Source organism: Phyllostomus discolor, chromosome 1, assembly GCF_004126475.2.
Source record: "Phyllostomus discolor isolate MPI-MPIP mPhyDis1 chromosome 1, mPhyDis1.pri.v3, whole genome shotgun sequence".
Lineage (NCBI taxonomy): Eukaryota > Metazoa > Chordata > Mammalia > Chiroptera > Phyllostomidae > Phyllostomus > Phyllostomus discolor.
This window is the reverse complement of record NC_040903.2, coordinates 182,288,867-182,303,262: the sequence shown is the minus strand read 5'-3', so window position 1 is coordinate 182,303,262 and position 14,396 is coordinate 182,288,867. Positions and strand designations below refer to the sequence as shown.

The following is a 14,396-nucleotide window of genomic DNA, read 5'->3' as shown; positions in this document are numbered from 1 at the left end:
CTCCTTGTGGTGCCCATGTCACCACAAATCTCATGTCCCTCAATATTTTTGTACCTAACAGTCTGCAACCATTGTGCCAAAAAGTGGATAAAAGCTCAGAACCTGAAATTTGCTCAAGATCACCGTAGTGATGTAGCCATTGCTTCAAACTGACATTTTCTGACACATTAAAAAATTCAAAACACAATATATTTTAAGTTATAAAAGATTTAAATAAATAGACACACCAAGTTCTCCCTATGAAAACATTTTGCAGTATATCCTACTGCAGGAACTGATTTGCACTTATGTAGACCCCCACAACAACTTAAGACAGGATGAGACAATATAGGGAAAGAAGGAACACCCAGAAATCGGGTTTTAAATTGGCAGATTATCCTTGAGCTCACCTCACTGTTAGCATAAGTATACAGTATTTCCTAAGTTTTCAATACTGAAACTAAATTTGGAGGGGAGATGGGAGGGAATAATGAGGGGAAGGGTTTTCAGGAACTGCTATAAAGGACACATGGACAAAACCAACGGGGAGGGTGGAAGCAAGGGAGGGAAGTGGGTTTGGCTGGTGGGGGGGGGAGAGTGGTGGGAGAAAAATGCAGACAACTGTAATTGAACAATAAAATAATTATTTAAAAAAACTAAATTTGGATGGATACAGAAAAGTGATGTCTTGCCCATCTGATGCCATTCAGCTCTAAATTTCCTGCATGGTTACAGGAAACACACAGATCAAAACTAAAGGTAAATGCCTATCACAGGCTCTCATTCGGAAAGATGGGGGAAGGAAGGGAAAAACATCAGTAGAGGAACAAAAAACAGGCAAGTCAAACAGGAAAAAAGTTATCTTTGATTGAACTTAACATGAAAACAAAAGCTAGCCATAAGTAAGAAAAAAAAGAGAATAAAAAACAACACCGAAATTAACATTTTTCCTAGCTTGGAACTAGGAATAGAGGAAATGGAAATCTTAAATATTAGGAATATTTTTATCAGAAGAAAAGTCAAATTACTGTGAAATTTTTTTTAGACTTAAGAAAGGACTTACTATATATCCCAAAATGCCTTAAAAAAAAAAGTTTGGTTTCCTGAATAGGACCTCCTTATAGCTAGAATTATAAATCTTGAGAACCATGAAGAAATCATAAGATATCCATGTAGTCACGACTTCATATACTAATACAGAACCAGAAACCCACTTTTCACTGTACTCCAAGTTAATGAGGCTCCCAAAGTTAGTTCATACTATAAATCAGTGTGCCTATTTAAATCATAATAGAGACCGAAATCCCAATTTCAGAAATTAGAATTCCTGAATTTTCCATTCATATTACCCCCTCTTCTGGTATTAAAACTATTCAACCAGAAAGTTTGGTTTATACCAGAAAAAAAGCAAAGAAAGAAGAGTCATCTCAGGAAGAATTCAACCAAGCTATAATGACTCTTGACATAGTTTTTGACCCAAAACATTATACCCCACCTCCCCAAGAACCAAAGTGCTCACTCAATACAATGAAGATTGAGCCTCTTCCACCCATGTCCTCTCTTCTAAAGGCAGAACAAACATGGTTTGAAGTTTCAAAGTTCCTCCTAAAGGCCTACTGTTCATTTTATTACATACTTTCTTCAGCTGATATAACTTTAACTAACTTCCTAGGTATTCATACTCTTCTGAGTTTGAACTAATTCCCTTGACTACTCTAAAATATCTCTAGCACTCATTTACTAGACACTGTTCTTCCTAAAGATGTCTGACCTTATCCATTATGACTCAAACCTCCCTAGTTTTCTAAGAGCCATCTTATCTCAGAGTAGGGTAGGATACTCATTTTATCGAAAGCAGCCTCCTTACCCATTCATTCTTGTAACAAATGTTAATCTGTGGAATTGCTTTTAAATATTTTTAAGTTTTAAGAATACTATATTAGAGAAAGAATTCAAAAATGCATGTATTTTAGAAATAAACTGCTTTTTAAAAAAAAGACTTTGCACAAATCTCCATCAGTCCTTTCCTGGGCCTCTAGGCAGCAGTTCTCTAGTTTTCTGGGCAGATTCTCTACCAGCACAATCAATTCTGCTATATGGGGTTGACTGAGAATACTGGGGAATAATCTAAGTAAAATGTGAATTTTGTATTTGCTTATGTGACTTCTTCTGCGAGAAACACTATGTACATATACAAAACTGCACCCTGCTGATCCCAGATGCACAGGAACATACAAAACACATGTACACACAAAACTTCTTAAAAACACATACACATGTATGACAAGCATACATACCATCCATGCTGTTTTCCTGGAAAATTTTAAATATCCTGCAGCAAATCCTGTGAGTTTGCCAGATGCCCTAGAGTTCCTCAAATAGTTCGGGAGATGGCATCTTAAGTCCCCCACCTGCCCATCTAATGGCTCTAAACACCATCTACATGCTATGCAAAGCGGTCAGTCCAAAACCTCTCTTCAAACTACTTAGGTACAAAAATAAAAAATAAAAAACCTCTCTTCAGGACTCCAGGTTTGTATACTGTGAAACTGAATCAAAGAAACCTTATTTAAAATGGACTGGGAAGTCCTGAAGGGACGCTCTCATGCACTACCACTCATCACCCATTGCAGACTCCAATAGGAAGAAGGAAGATTTTCTTCTTGCCCAACAACAGACCCAGCCAATGAAAAACTGCCATGGCTCAGCCAATGGGAAACCAACACATTTGAACTGGTTTCCTTCAATAAACATTTTGTTTATAACAGCCTCTCCCAACTCTCTCCTTTTTTGTTACAATGTTCCTCTTCTTTGTTCTCTACAGGCTTATGTATGGTCTGCCATAGTTTGAGTGTCCCAAATTGCAATTTCTCTGCATTACCAAATAAACTCAATTTTGCTGGTAAAGTAACTGGCTATTTTATTTTTAAGGTTGACAACAGTGACTATTCAAAATCTCAACTTCAGAATATCCATGTCTAATGAGCATCTCCAATTCAACATGTCCAAAATCAAACTCCTGATTCCTTGTGCACACCTCACCATTACCCTTCCAAAATCTTCCCCATTTTAGTAAACAGCAACCCTATTTTTCCAATTGTTAAAACCATAAAACCCTGAGTCACCAAAATATATTCAGAATCCAGCTATTATACACCACTATCACTGCTACCATCCTGTTCTAAGTAACTATCATCTCTTACCTGCATTAGTCTCCTATCAGTCTCTCAATTCAAATCTTGCTCCCCACAGGACCTACTCTGAAATTCAGCAGCCAGAATAGCCCTGTAAGAAAGAAAGAAGGGACGTCCCATCACTTCATTTGCCACACCCTTCACTGGTTTCCCCTAAAATGGCCCTCACTATTTCTCATTTTCTACTCCTCTTTCTCCCCTTCCCTTATTCTGCCCTAGTGAGACTGGTTTCTTTCTCTTCCTCAGATGAATAGAGCACAACCCCACCTCAAAGCCTTTACACTTGATTCTGTTTCCTTCACCTTGCCCCTGACATTTACCTGTGTCACTCTGAATTTCTTCTACATTTCCACTCAAATGTCATCTTTTTAGAGAGGCACTCCTTGCTCATCCACTTAAAAGAGCCCTGTTCCCTCGCTTTCCCTATTCCCTTTGTCCTTTCTTTACATTCTCTGCAGCACTTCCTTCCTCCCTCCTGACATCCCATGTTGGTGCATCTTCCTGAGTTGGTGCATGACTCTAGTGGAAGACTTAGATTTGTTCATAGCTATATATACTGGGCCCAAACAGTATATTTTAGACACAATATTTGTTGAATAAAAATTACATCAATTGTTTTATGAGGTCTTTGATTTCTAATTAATACCAAAATGCCCCCAGAGTTTGTATTATTGGGAATTTTTCTATACTGTATCTCAAAGTCTCTTATTTTCCTGATAATAAACATATTAGCTTTTGGCTAGTCCCAAATTATACTTTGATTTTCCTAAACTCTTTAATTCTATTACTAAACTAAAAATTATATTTTATAGGTACCTGAAAATGTAATTTTATTTTTGACATTGTCCTAAAATCAGGGAAAATATTTCAGGCAAAAAATCTCAAATTCTGGTCTATTTTTCTCTCCACCAATCCTCTCCCCAGATCTTAGCTTTAACCACAACTGTTAAGGAAAGTCTCTAAAATGTAAATCCCAAACAATCTTTTCTCAAAGTAAGATCTAAGACAAAGCACTTCAAAATGTAACTGAAATATGTTTAAACCAAAGATTACCTGTGGCCCCTACTTATACAATCTGACCCAAATGTAAAATCACTTTTTTGCCTTTGCCTCATTGAATTCTCTACTCCCCCAGACCAGTTGTCTTCGATGTGGATTTGGGGGAAAGGGAGCTGTTAATGAGCCTTAATAGGAAGCTACATGATTACCCTCAAGCAGAAAATAAAGAACATCTGGATATGTTTTGGAGTCTTTGAAATGTGACGGAACCTCAGCGCATTTTATTTCCTCTGCAAATTACCTCAGCTGCATCTTGTACATGCTGAGGATGTTAAGATACACCTTGCTCAGGCCTGCTGTCTCATCTATGAAAGGGTAGTTGAATTGTCTTAGGTCCTTTAGAAAAGCAACAGATCAGCACTATGCCCCACTTCAAGTATGAGTTGGCTCCTTGTTACTATGGTGATAAGCACCCTAACAAACAGATAATTTGCTACTTCACTGAAGCTTTGTTTTTTTATCAGGAATAAGGTGGGAGGAGCAGAACCAATTATAGAGTATGTAAAAGGAATGTGTTTCTTGAATACGAATAGCAAAAATTTAAACTGTTTAGCTTACAGGAATAAAATGAAGGGACTAAGAAGACTGAAGTAAATAAACATGTGGGGCTATATTCTAACATGTACAGCTTTACACCATCACTGAACTTGGCACTACAGATGTTCCAAAACACATGTTCTCAGATTGGTTTCCAGATTTTGTGTATGTGTGACCAACAGTCTGAATGTGAAGAAAAATGCACTGAGGTAATCAGGAAAAAAACAAGGCAAATAGGAATGCAAGCTCCTGAAACATCAACAATTTAATGGGAAGATGTGTATCTCACACTCTTAAAAAGCAAATAATATTCAGCATGTACTCTTGATTTTTTAAAAAATCCTTAGTAAACTAGAGGTAGAAAAAAAACTGCCCTAATAAATCTACCAGAAATGTATAGAAAATAGCATTCACAATAGCAAAATACTAAAAACATTCCCAAATTAGAGCCACAAATAAAATAAAGATACCAGCCATCACATCACAAAAAGATTAAAATAGTCAAAAGGAAGAAACAAAAATCTGTCATAATTTGCAAACTACATATTATCTGGGGCTTTCAAGTTAATCAATTTAAAAATGCTTTGGTCTAATAGAAAAGTTTACCAGATAAAATATCAAAATTAAATATAAAACAAAAAACATCTAACAGCATTAACACATGACCCAGCAGTTCTCCTAGGTATACACCCAAAAGAACTGAAAACAGGCACTCAAATATTTGTACATAGAAGTTTATAGCAGTACTATTTAAAGTAGCCAGAAGGTGAAAACAATCCAGATGACCATCAGTGGATGAATGGATAAATAAATTATGGTATATACATACAGTGGGTTATTTAGCCATAAAAAGAAATGAAATACTGATATGCAATGCAACATGGATGATCCTTGAAAACATCATGCTAATTGAAAAAAATCTAGACACAAAAGATCACACATTGTCCTGATTCCAACTGTAGGCAAACATCCAGAATAGGTAAACCTATAGAGGCAGAAAGTGGATTAGTGGTTGCCTAGGACCAGTGTTGAAAGGGGAGAGCCAGACACAGCACAGGGACTGGGACTGGAACCAGGGTGAACAAGACAGGAACAGAGAGATGTAGAGTGACTGGTAGTGGGTACAGAGTTTGTTTTGGGGGCAATAAAAATGCCCTAGAATTACAGATTATGATTGTACAATTTTGTGACTATATTATATACTTTTAAAAGGTAAATATTATTGTATGTGATTTACATTAAAATTAAAAAGTAAATGGGAGAGACTAGTCAATACAGTATATGCCCAGCAAACTAAATATTTGGAAAGGAGAGTATTATTTTTTTACATCTATTTTCAGCGTTGTTTGAATTTCTGACTATAGTATATATGTTAATTTTATAAAATCAAAAGCAATTTTAGAAGGAAAAAAGTCTGAGAGGCAAAACTTTTAAGTAGCTGAGGGCCACTGAAGGATATTTAAAAGGGAAGCAGCATGGTTGGGTCACTATTTTTTTTTACTGATTCCTGGAGCACCTTTACAGAGAATGAATGGATATGACAGGCACCAGTAGAAACAAGTATTGATTAATTTCTCCATTCAACAACTGCTGGATGCCTAATGGGGCCTGGCACTGAGCTAAGTAAGCATTGGGACCTGTTAGAAATGTTCTAAGCTGTCTTGGCAAAAGGTCACATATACCTACTTTGAGCAATGGTGCAAGGGATACAAAGAAAATCATCTATTTTTTTTAAGGTAGCAGATACAAGGGGATGTATGTTAAAGCCCTTGCAATTTTAAGGTATCTGTGGATAATACACTTTTGATATTCCTTGTATTATAAGAGGACCAGGTATTACTTAAAGTTATAATCCATTTTTTGACAACTCAGCCTTACTCTTATAAGTTACTGTCTTATTTCAAGATTCTCTGACTTTGCAAAGTCCATTTCCTAAAAATCTCTGAATGAGTAAATTTCAAAGCCACTTGTGGTCATTTGCTCTGTGTTCATTTTTTTTATTCTTTGGTTTTGTCAAAAGGTAAATGAAAAGAGAACACAGTATTAATAGTTAATCCAAGGAAAAAACATTTTAGTGAATCTTATTAGTGATATTTTAAATTATGATTCAATCTGCATTGGTTTCTTTTTCACAGTTCACACATTCTTATTTTATCACTGCCATCTGCTATTTCAACAGTAAGACAGTTTTAACAATAGTTTTAATAAATACTATGACTGTGCATAAATTTTTTTAACTTTCTCACCTTAAGACTTTTTTTTTTTTTAATAAAAATGTCCCTTAAGTGAAAAGAGGCAGAAAAAAGAATCTGCTGGTAAGTTTGGCAAAAAATTCACCCTACCATCTAGCTTAGGGCGTTTCAAAAATGTGAGAGACATGGCAGCAGCTCCTGGTGATGCACTACCTTAGGGCTAACTGGTTTACCATCCAGGGCTGAGAAAAGGAGCTCCTCTGAGGTTGCTGATCAAGCAGGCATATCACCTTGACAGTCAACTGCCAGAGTGAGCTTTTCTTAAACCGACCATAACACCACCATAATTCTCCCCAAACCGTGCCAATGAGGCCCCTTATTTACAGATTTCCCATTTCAAATGCACACTGTGGAGCAACGCAAAGGTAAATGCAGGTCAGCTTCTGAGGAAGAAATTACAGCAAGTATGACTGTCACAGAATCTAGATATCCCAAGACAGTTTCAATATTGCAGGTTTTTTTAACAGAGGGTGGTTTGTTAAATAAAGTGATACAAGATAATTTAATAGTTGTACTTTTGAAAGATTTTTAATATGAATTTTATATAAAAAAGTTTAAAATCCAGAAAAAATCCTTTCAGACTACAGAACGTTGCTCCTGAGCATATAGCAATACGGAAAAACCTGGCCTAACTCTCCACCCTCCACCCCCATCCACGTATCCTGATATGGAGAAGCAATTCTTCCCAGGCAAGAGCTCATCAGAAATTACAAAGAATTTAAAAATAAAAAAAATTAAAAACAGCCATTAGCACCTACAAGAAAGTCTGACCTGGATTTCATTCTATGAAGTGGGGGGTAGGGGGTGAGAAGGGTACCATTATTTGTAACACAAAAGATAGCGAAGGAGGGAGAGACTAGAAGGATGAGCAACAAGGAGCAGTTGCCAAAACCTCCCTTTTTTCAGAAATGTTTAATTTAGCAATTAAATATTTCTGCACATTAGATCTTTAGAAATAATTACCATCTTCACAGCTTTAAACAAGCAGCTTTAACTGATTATCTAACCTATTTCACATGTACAGTGTCAAACAGAACTTGATCAGATACCTATTCTTTTTAGCCATAGCAATCATTGTCTTGAAGCACAAAAATCTTTTTTAAAATATACATTATATATACATTCCTCAGAAAGAGGGATCGGGAGTTTCTTAAGTGTGGAAGTGCCCACACACCCCTCTGAGAGACGACAGGCAATTTCTTCAACTTAAGCTGCCACCCTGGTATATCCTATGAGTTTTCTACTCTGGCCTTAATCAAAAGTAACCATCAATACTCCAAGGAGAACTCAGTGGACTATGAGGTGGCCTGTTGTGAAATGAAGCGTAATGAGCGTCTAACCGACCCAACCAATACATCAAACCTAATGGTGGAGGTACACACTTAATTTGAGAAGAGGTTAAGAGTGAAGACAAAGTCACAAAATTAGAAGATTCACTAGCTGAGGAAGCCTGCTTCAGAAAGGATTAGATGAACAGGTTACCAGATCCAGCTACTGATGGGCAACTGGAATTGCTACAGAACCCACAACAAGTAGATACTATTGTTCCAATTGTCTTCAAGGCCAAACTGTGCAACCTTAAATTGTTTCATGCTTGTCTTTATGTCCCCCACACACTCATATGAAAAACTACAATGGATCATCTGGTTCAACACCTGATTACAACGAGTTACTTCTCCCTTTATGGAAATTAAAAATATTCTGGAATCAGTGGAATTTTTTCCAGACTGTACTTATATGTGACTTGCAAACCAAGAGGGAAATGGCTAAGCCTATTTAGAACCCCGTAAAATTGTTGAGGCTATTTACCTTTTTTCCCCCCAAGAATTATATCCTACACTTCTGAGTAAGGATGGTGTATTTAAACAGCAAGAAACTTTTTTAAAGATATAAACCCACAGAGATGCGGAAAAATGAAGATTACAGCTACATTTTTGAAAGCTGGAAAATAAATGGACAAGAGGTAAAGGACTCAAAGACCCAAGAAAACTGAATCCTAAGGTTAAGCATCAGGGAGCACTCCCCAAAAGATTCAGCAGGGATAAAATGGGAAGGATTAACAAAAGATCTTTCTGAAATGGATTTTCCAGATCCCCTCTCTCGCTCTCTCAGGCAGGCAGACAAATGCCCTTTCCTCACCCTTGCAAAAGGCTGAAGGTAATTTAAGGAGGATTAAATTTAAGGAGGTCTCTAGACTAGAGACCACCAGGTAAGGTGAAGGCAGTTTAACACAGTACTAGATCCCAATCCATGGTGTGGTGGTAAATAAATGTTTTACTTAAGGGTGGGGGTTGAGAGGAAGGACAGATAAGGGCAATATTATGTGTAATATCTGCTGACTCCTGTGGTATAAATACTGTTTCCTTGGCTGCTTTCAAGCTACCAAATGATGTCACTGAATGCAGAGTTGAGAAAAAATGCACAGTAGCCTATTATTACATATATTACCACCATATAGGTAGATGCACATAATCTCAAGATAACTAAAAAATGCTAAGTTATATTAATCACATCCTGATTTTTAATATAACATTTACATATAGGTTTGCATAACTTTAATAATTATTGTATTCAGCAAGAGGCTCACAAAGTCCCCGAAAATTTAACAACTGGCTTTGATGTGCCAGCACAAGTCATAGTTGTCAGACTTCCATTCAACCAGATTTCTGATGGTTCTGAGTGATGGCTGTTTTGTATTTTAGTTGTAATTTAGATGTGGTTGTGCAAGGAGGCAAGCTGGGTTTACCTATGCTGCCATCTTGACCAGAAGTCAGGATCTCACTCTTAAATATTAGCAAACAGCCAAGAATTGTTAGACACATTCAGCATAAAAGACAGAGATGGAAACAGATAAGGCAAGTTGGAAGAGAAAGCAGGGTTAGCTTCATAGGCTGACCTGGGCAGTCATGTAGCACCATGTACTTAGAAGAGCTCCATGCTAGGTTTAATGCTCTGCTGTTGGTGTCTTGGAATTCTTTAAAAAATGTTGAGCACTGGCTGATATGGCTCAGTGGATTGAGTGCTGGCCTGTGAACTCAATCCTCAGTGGATTGAGTGCTGGATCACGGGTTCGATTCCCAGTTGGGGCACATGCCTGGGTTGCAGGCCAGGTCCCCAGTCCAGGGGTGGGGGGTGCGGTATGTGGGAGGCAGCCACACATCGATGTTTCTCTCCCTCTCTTTCAAATAAAAATCCTTTTTAGAAAGTGTTGAAACAGGAACCCCACATTCTCACACTCTGTACTCAGCCTGCAAATTATGTAACTGGTCCTGATAGAGACTATGCATGCAGAAGAAACCCCTAGGTGAAAACACACCATTAATACTACAAACATGAGGCAAGAACAGTATGCTTTTTAAAAAGACTGAAATGAGAGTGAGAAGGAGCATAAGCATGTTTTCCTAATAATTTAAAATGTAAAGTAGACATGAAATTCTCAATAGCATAGAAACATGGAAAGATTAGTCCAGGAAGAAAATCTGTGCAGACAAGGGGAGACTGCAAACTCCACAAGGACCGTGGCCCTGCTGGGAACTGATTTTTTTCCTCCTCAGCAACTTTATAATAAAACAAAGCTGAACAAATGACATTGAACAAAATGACATTGAACAAAAGGACGTTATTCAAGGACCTGCTAAATTATTGAGAAGTTAAACAACAACAAAGAAAGATATAAATTTTAGGAAAAAAAAAAAAGTTGCCTAGAAAAATAAAAGTGTTCACAAATTACTACGTGGTTTAACTGTGAACAGGACTTTCAGTCTTATCTGTGTAAACACTGAATACCTATCTAAGCAAAGTTATGAATACTTATACTAGGATGGGAGAACAAAAAGGGTACTTAGGGATGTGGGGAAAAGCCTAAATCCTTGCCTGCCATAATAGGAAATCCAAAAATAATCCCTGAAGCTGAGAAATCAGAATACAAGAGTGCTGTTAAGAATGACAGCATTCTGAGACTTCCGGCAAGATGGAGGAATAGGTGGATGCACCGTACCTCCTCGCACAACCAAGATTAGAACAACAATAATTTACAACAATAATTTACAGACAGAATAACACCCAGAACTGACAGAGGATTTATCTGAATGGAAGTCAGACAGCCAAGAAGTTGAAGTAGACCCATTCATTCAGACTGGTAGGAGAAGATGAGCCGGGCAGGTGCAGGGCTGGCGCGGGTCGGCGGCTCGCGGAGGTCGGGGAAAATTTGACACAAAATCGGCGCGACAGCCATCCGGGGCGCAAGAACGCAGTGGTGATCCCTGAGTACGCAAGCTGCAGCTGGCAGACCCAGTGAGGCAGCAATTGTGGAGCAGGGCAGAGCTCACAGCCCAGGATCCCAGAGAAGGGTCTAAGCCCAGGAGAAGGGAACTACCGCCATTGTTCCCTCCCGCCCCGCTCCTGCCCCTGCCCCCACATATAACGCCACAATCTAGTGACTGGGGTGCCCAGCCCCGGTGAACACCTAAGGCTCTGCCCCCCACCGTAACAAGAGCGACCAGACCGGGGAAAAAAAAGGAGAGACAGGGAAAGACATGTTTCCAACAGAACAGATCAGTCCCCCAGGACTCATCCTTTTGAGCGACCAAGGAATAGCCAATCTCTCAGATGCACAGTTCAAAACACTAGTGATCAGAAAGCTCACGGAATTGATTGATTTTGGGCGCAAATTAGATGAAAGGATGCAGGCTACCATAAAAGAGATGCAGGAAGATCCACGGAGGAGAGCCAATAGTGAAAGGAAGGAAGCTGAGTCTCAAAACAATACAGTGGACCAGAAGGAAGACAGAATCAACCAAGCAAGAAAGCATGATGAAATAAGAATTCAAAAAATCGAGGAAAAGCTTAAGAGCATCCAGGACACCTTTAAACGTTCCAACATCCGAATTATAGGGGTACCAGAATGGGAAGGGGAAAAGCAACAAATTGAGCATGTATTTGAACAAATAATAAAGGAGAACTTCCCCAGTCTGGCAAAGGGAACAGTCTTCCAAGAAATCCAAGAAGCTCAGAGAGCCCCAAAGAAGTTGGACCCAAGAAGAAACACACCAAGGCACATCATCATTACATTAGCCAAGGTAAAAACGAAGGAGAGAATCCTAGAAGCAGCAAGAGATAAGGGGACAGTCACCTACAAAGGAGTTCCCATCAGACTGTCCAGCTGATTTCTCCAAAGAGACCTTACAGGCAAGAAGGGGCTGGAAAGAACTATTCTAAGTCATGAAAGACAAGGACCTACATCCCAGATTCTCTATCCAGCAAAGCTCTCATTTAGAATGGAAGGGCAGATAAAGTGCTTTTCAGATAAGGTCAAGTTAAAGGAGTTCATCATCCCAAGCCCTTATTTTATGAAATGCTAAAGGGACTTATCTAAAAAGAGAAGATAAAGAAAAGACATGTATAGTAAAAGGACAGCAAACACAATTATTAACAACCACACCTAAAGCAAAACCAAAAGAAACTAAGTAAACAACTAGAACAGGAACAGAACCACAGAAATGGAGGGCACATGGAGGGTTAGCAGCGGGGAGGGGGGGGGGAGGAGGAGAGAGGGGGAAAAGGTATAGAGAATAAGTAGCATAGAATGTAGGATGAAAATAGATAGGGGGAGGGCAAGAAAAGTATGGGAAATGTAGGAGCTAAAGAACTCATAAGTATGACACATGGACATGAACTAAAGGGGGGGAACGTGGGTGGGAGAGGGGGTAGAGGGTGGAGGGGAGAGAAGGGGGGAAATGGGACAACTGTAATAGCATAATCAATAAAATATATTAAAAAAAAAAAAAGAATGACAGCGTTCTGAACTTGCTACCCTAAAACATGATGCCTTGGCATATTTAATTTTTTAGGCTGAACTAATTTGAGAAACAGTACGTGCAGGGAGGACACTCTGACCCTCCCTTCTCCCCTTAAGCAGGTCCTAAGACTAAGACCCTCAGGTGAGAAGTGCCCTACCTACAGCTGGAGGAAAGGAACATCCTTATCTCTAAAGATGGAGGGACACAGAAAAGCCCAAAGGAAGTTAAGTGGCTTGGCTAAATTTCTCCAGTTCGCTACTCTTTGCCCATACCCCTTTGTCCTATCACAATTTTACATGTCTTTTTGTGACAGCAGAATGAGATGTCAGAGGGGAAATAAAAGCAGAAAGGAGGGAAGCCCTTAAAATTCTATCTATCAGTTCCACTACCTCAGAAGGAAAGCACTTGAAACTGTGCTTTTATCCCAAGGCCTGAAAGGCCAAAAGGGGCTTGCAGTGCCCAAAGGAAGAAGCTTATTAACACCTTTGGGTATTCATGTCCCACCCCAAAGCTAGCACCACCTTAACCTGTCAATCAATATGTAAACCCCTCACCCCTCATCCTACCAACTATATAAATCCTCTGAACAAAGGACTCAGAGGGGCTTGGCGCTCTTGTATCTCTGGTCACCCTGTGCGCTTGCCACCCCTGCCTTTGGCTACTCATACCATGCTTTACCCTGAACCTATGCCTTCCACCTGCCCCATCTCGACAAGGCCCATTCTCCTCCATGAGAACATAACACCAATAAACCCTGCTTGCACACTAATAGATTTGCTGACCTGTATTTCCTTCTTTTTTTTTTTAGTATATTTTATTGATTATGCTATTACAGTTGTCCCAATTGATCTGTAATTCTTTACAGCACTGGCAAGAAGAATCCAGGCTCTCCCCATAATGTTTTCACTCTTCCTCAAACCCAGCATAAAAATGCCCAATCTTTTACCACTTCTTCAGGTCTTCATTTCCTCATAAAAAGTGCTTTGTCACATAAAACTTACATTAAATAAATTTATATGCTATTCTCTTGTTAATCTGTCTCTTGTCAGTCCAATTCACAGGGCCCAAGCTGGAGAATTTAGAAAGGTGGTAGGAAAAATAATTTTCCTCCCTTCCAAGAACAAAGATAAATGCAAAAAGAATCAGCTATGAGAAATTGAAGTGTTTGCAAGTGGGGGATTAAGTGGGGGAACTGTTGCCTTTCAAAACAAGTCTTAACAGAGCTACTGAATCTTTAAACTATGCACATTAACTACTTTTATTAAAAATACAAAACAGAAAAAGTTCAGCATGCTTTAGTTCATGATTCCTTTTTCAGTTTACAAACTTTCTCAATATATTTTTTCCTTTCACACTTGTATTTTCCAATTTTTCTAAAACAGAAATATATTACTGCCTCATTGTCACTACTAATCATCTTACTACTGTCTGATATTCAAAATCATCTGTAACTCCAACTATTATTTAGGAATGTTCTTATATGACACCCAATCTGACCTAGCTAAGGAAAAGGCAGTTACCCTCCAGGAGTTACCTCAGTAGTTTAGAACAAATTACTCCATATCTCACAATGGATT

The 14,396-nt window shown here is 38.6% G+C and overlaps 1 protein-coding gene across 14 annotated transcripts in view; it reads right to left on the bottom strand.

Moving 5' to 3' along the window:
• The window catches only part of FBXO34 (F-box protein 34), a 114,239-nt gene that overhangs the window by 57,603 nt on the left and 42,240 nt on the right, over window positions 1–14,396 (bottom strand). For 11 of the 14 annotated variants that reach the window (XR_004899502.1, XR_004899501.1, XM_028505984.2 and 8 more), the window contains one exon: window positions 3,183–3,264. The exons of the other annotated variants lie outside the window; for them this stretch is intronic. The gene's annotated coding sequence lies outside the window, so the exon portion shown is untranslated. The remainder of the gene's footprint in view (window positions 1–3,182; window positions 3,265–14,396) is intronic. 14 annotated transcript variants of the gene reach the window in all.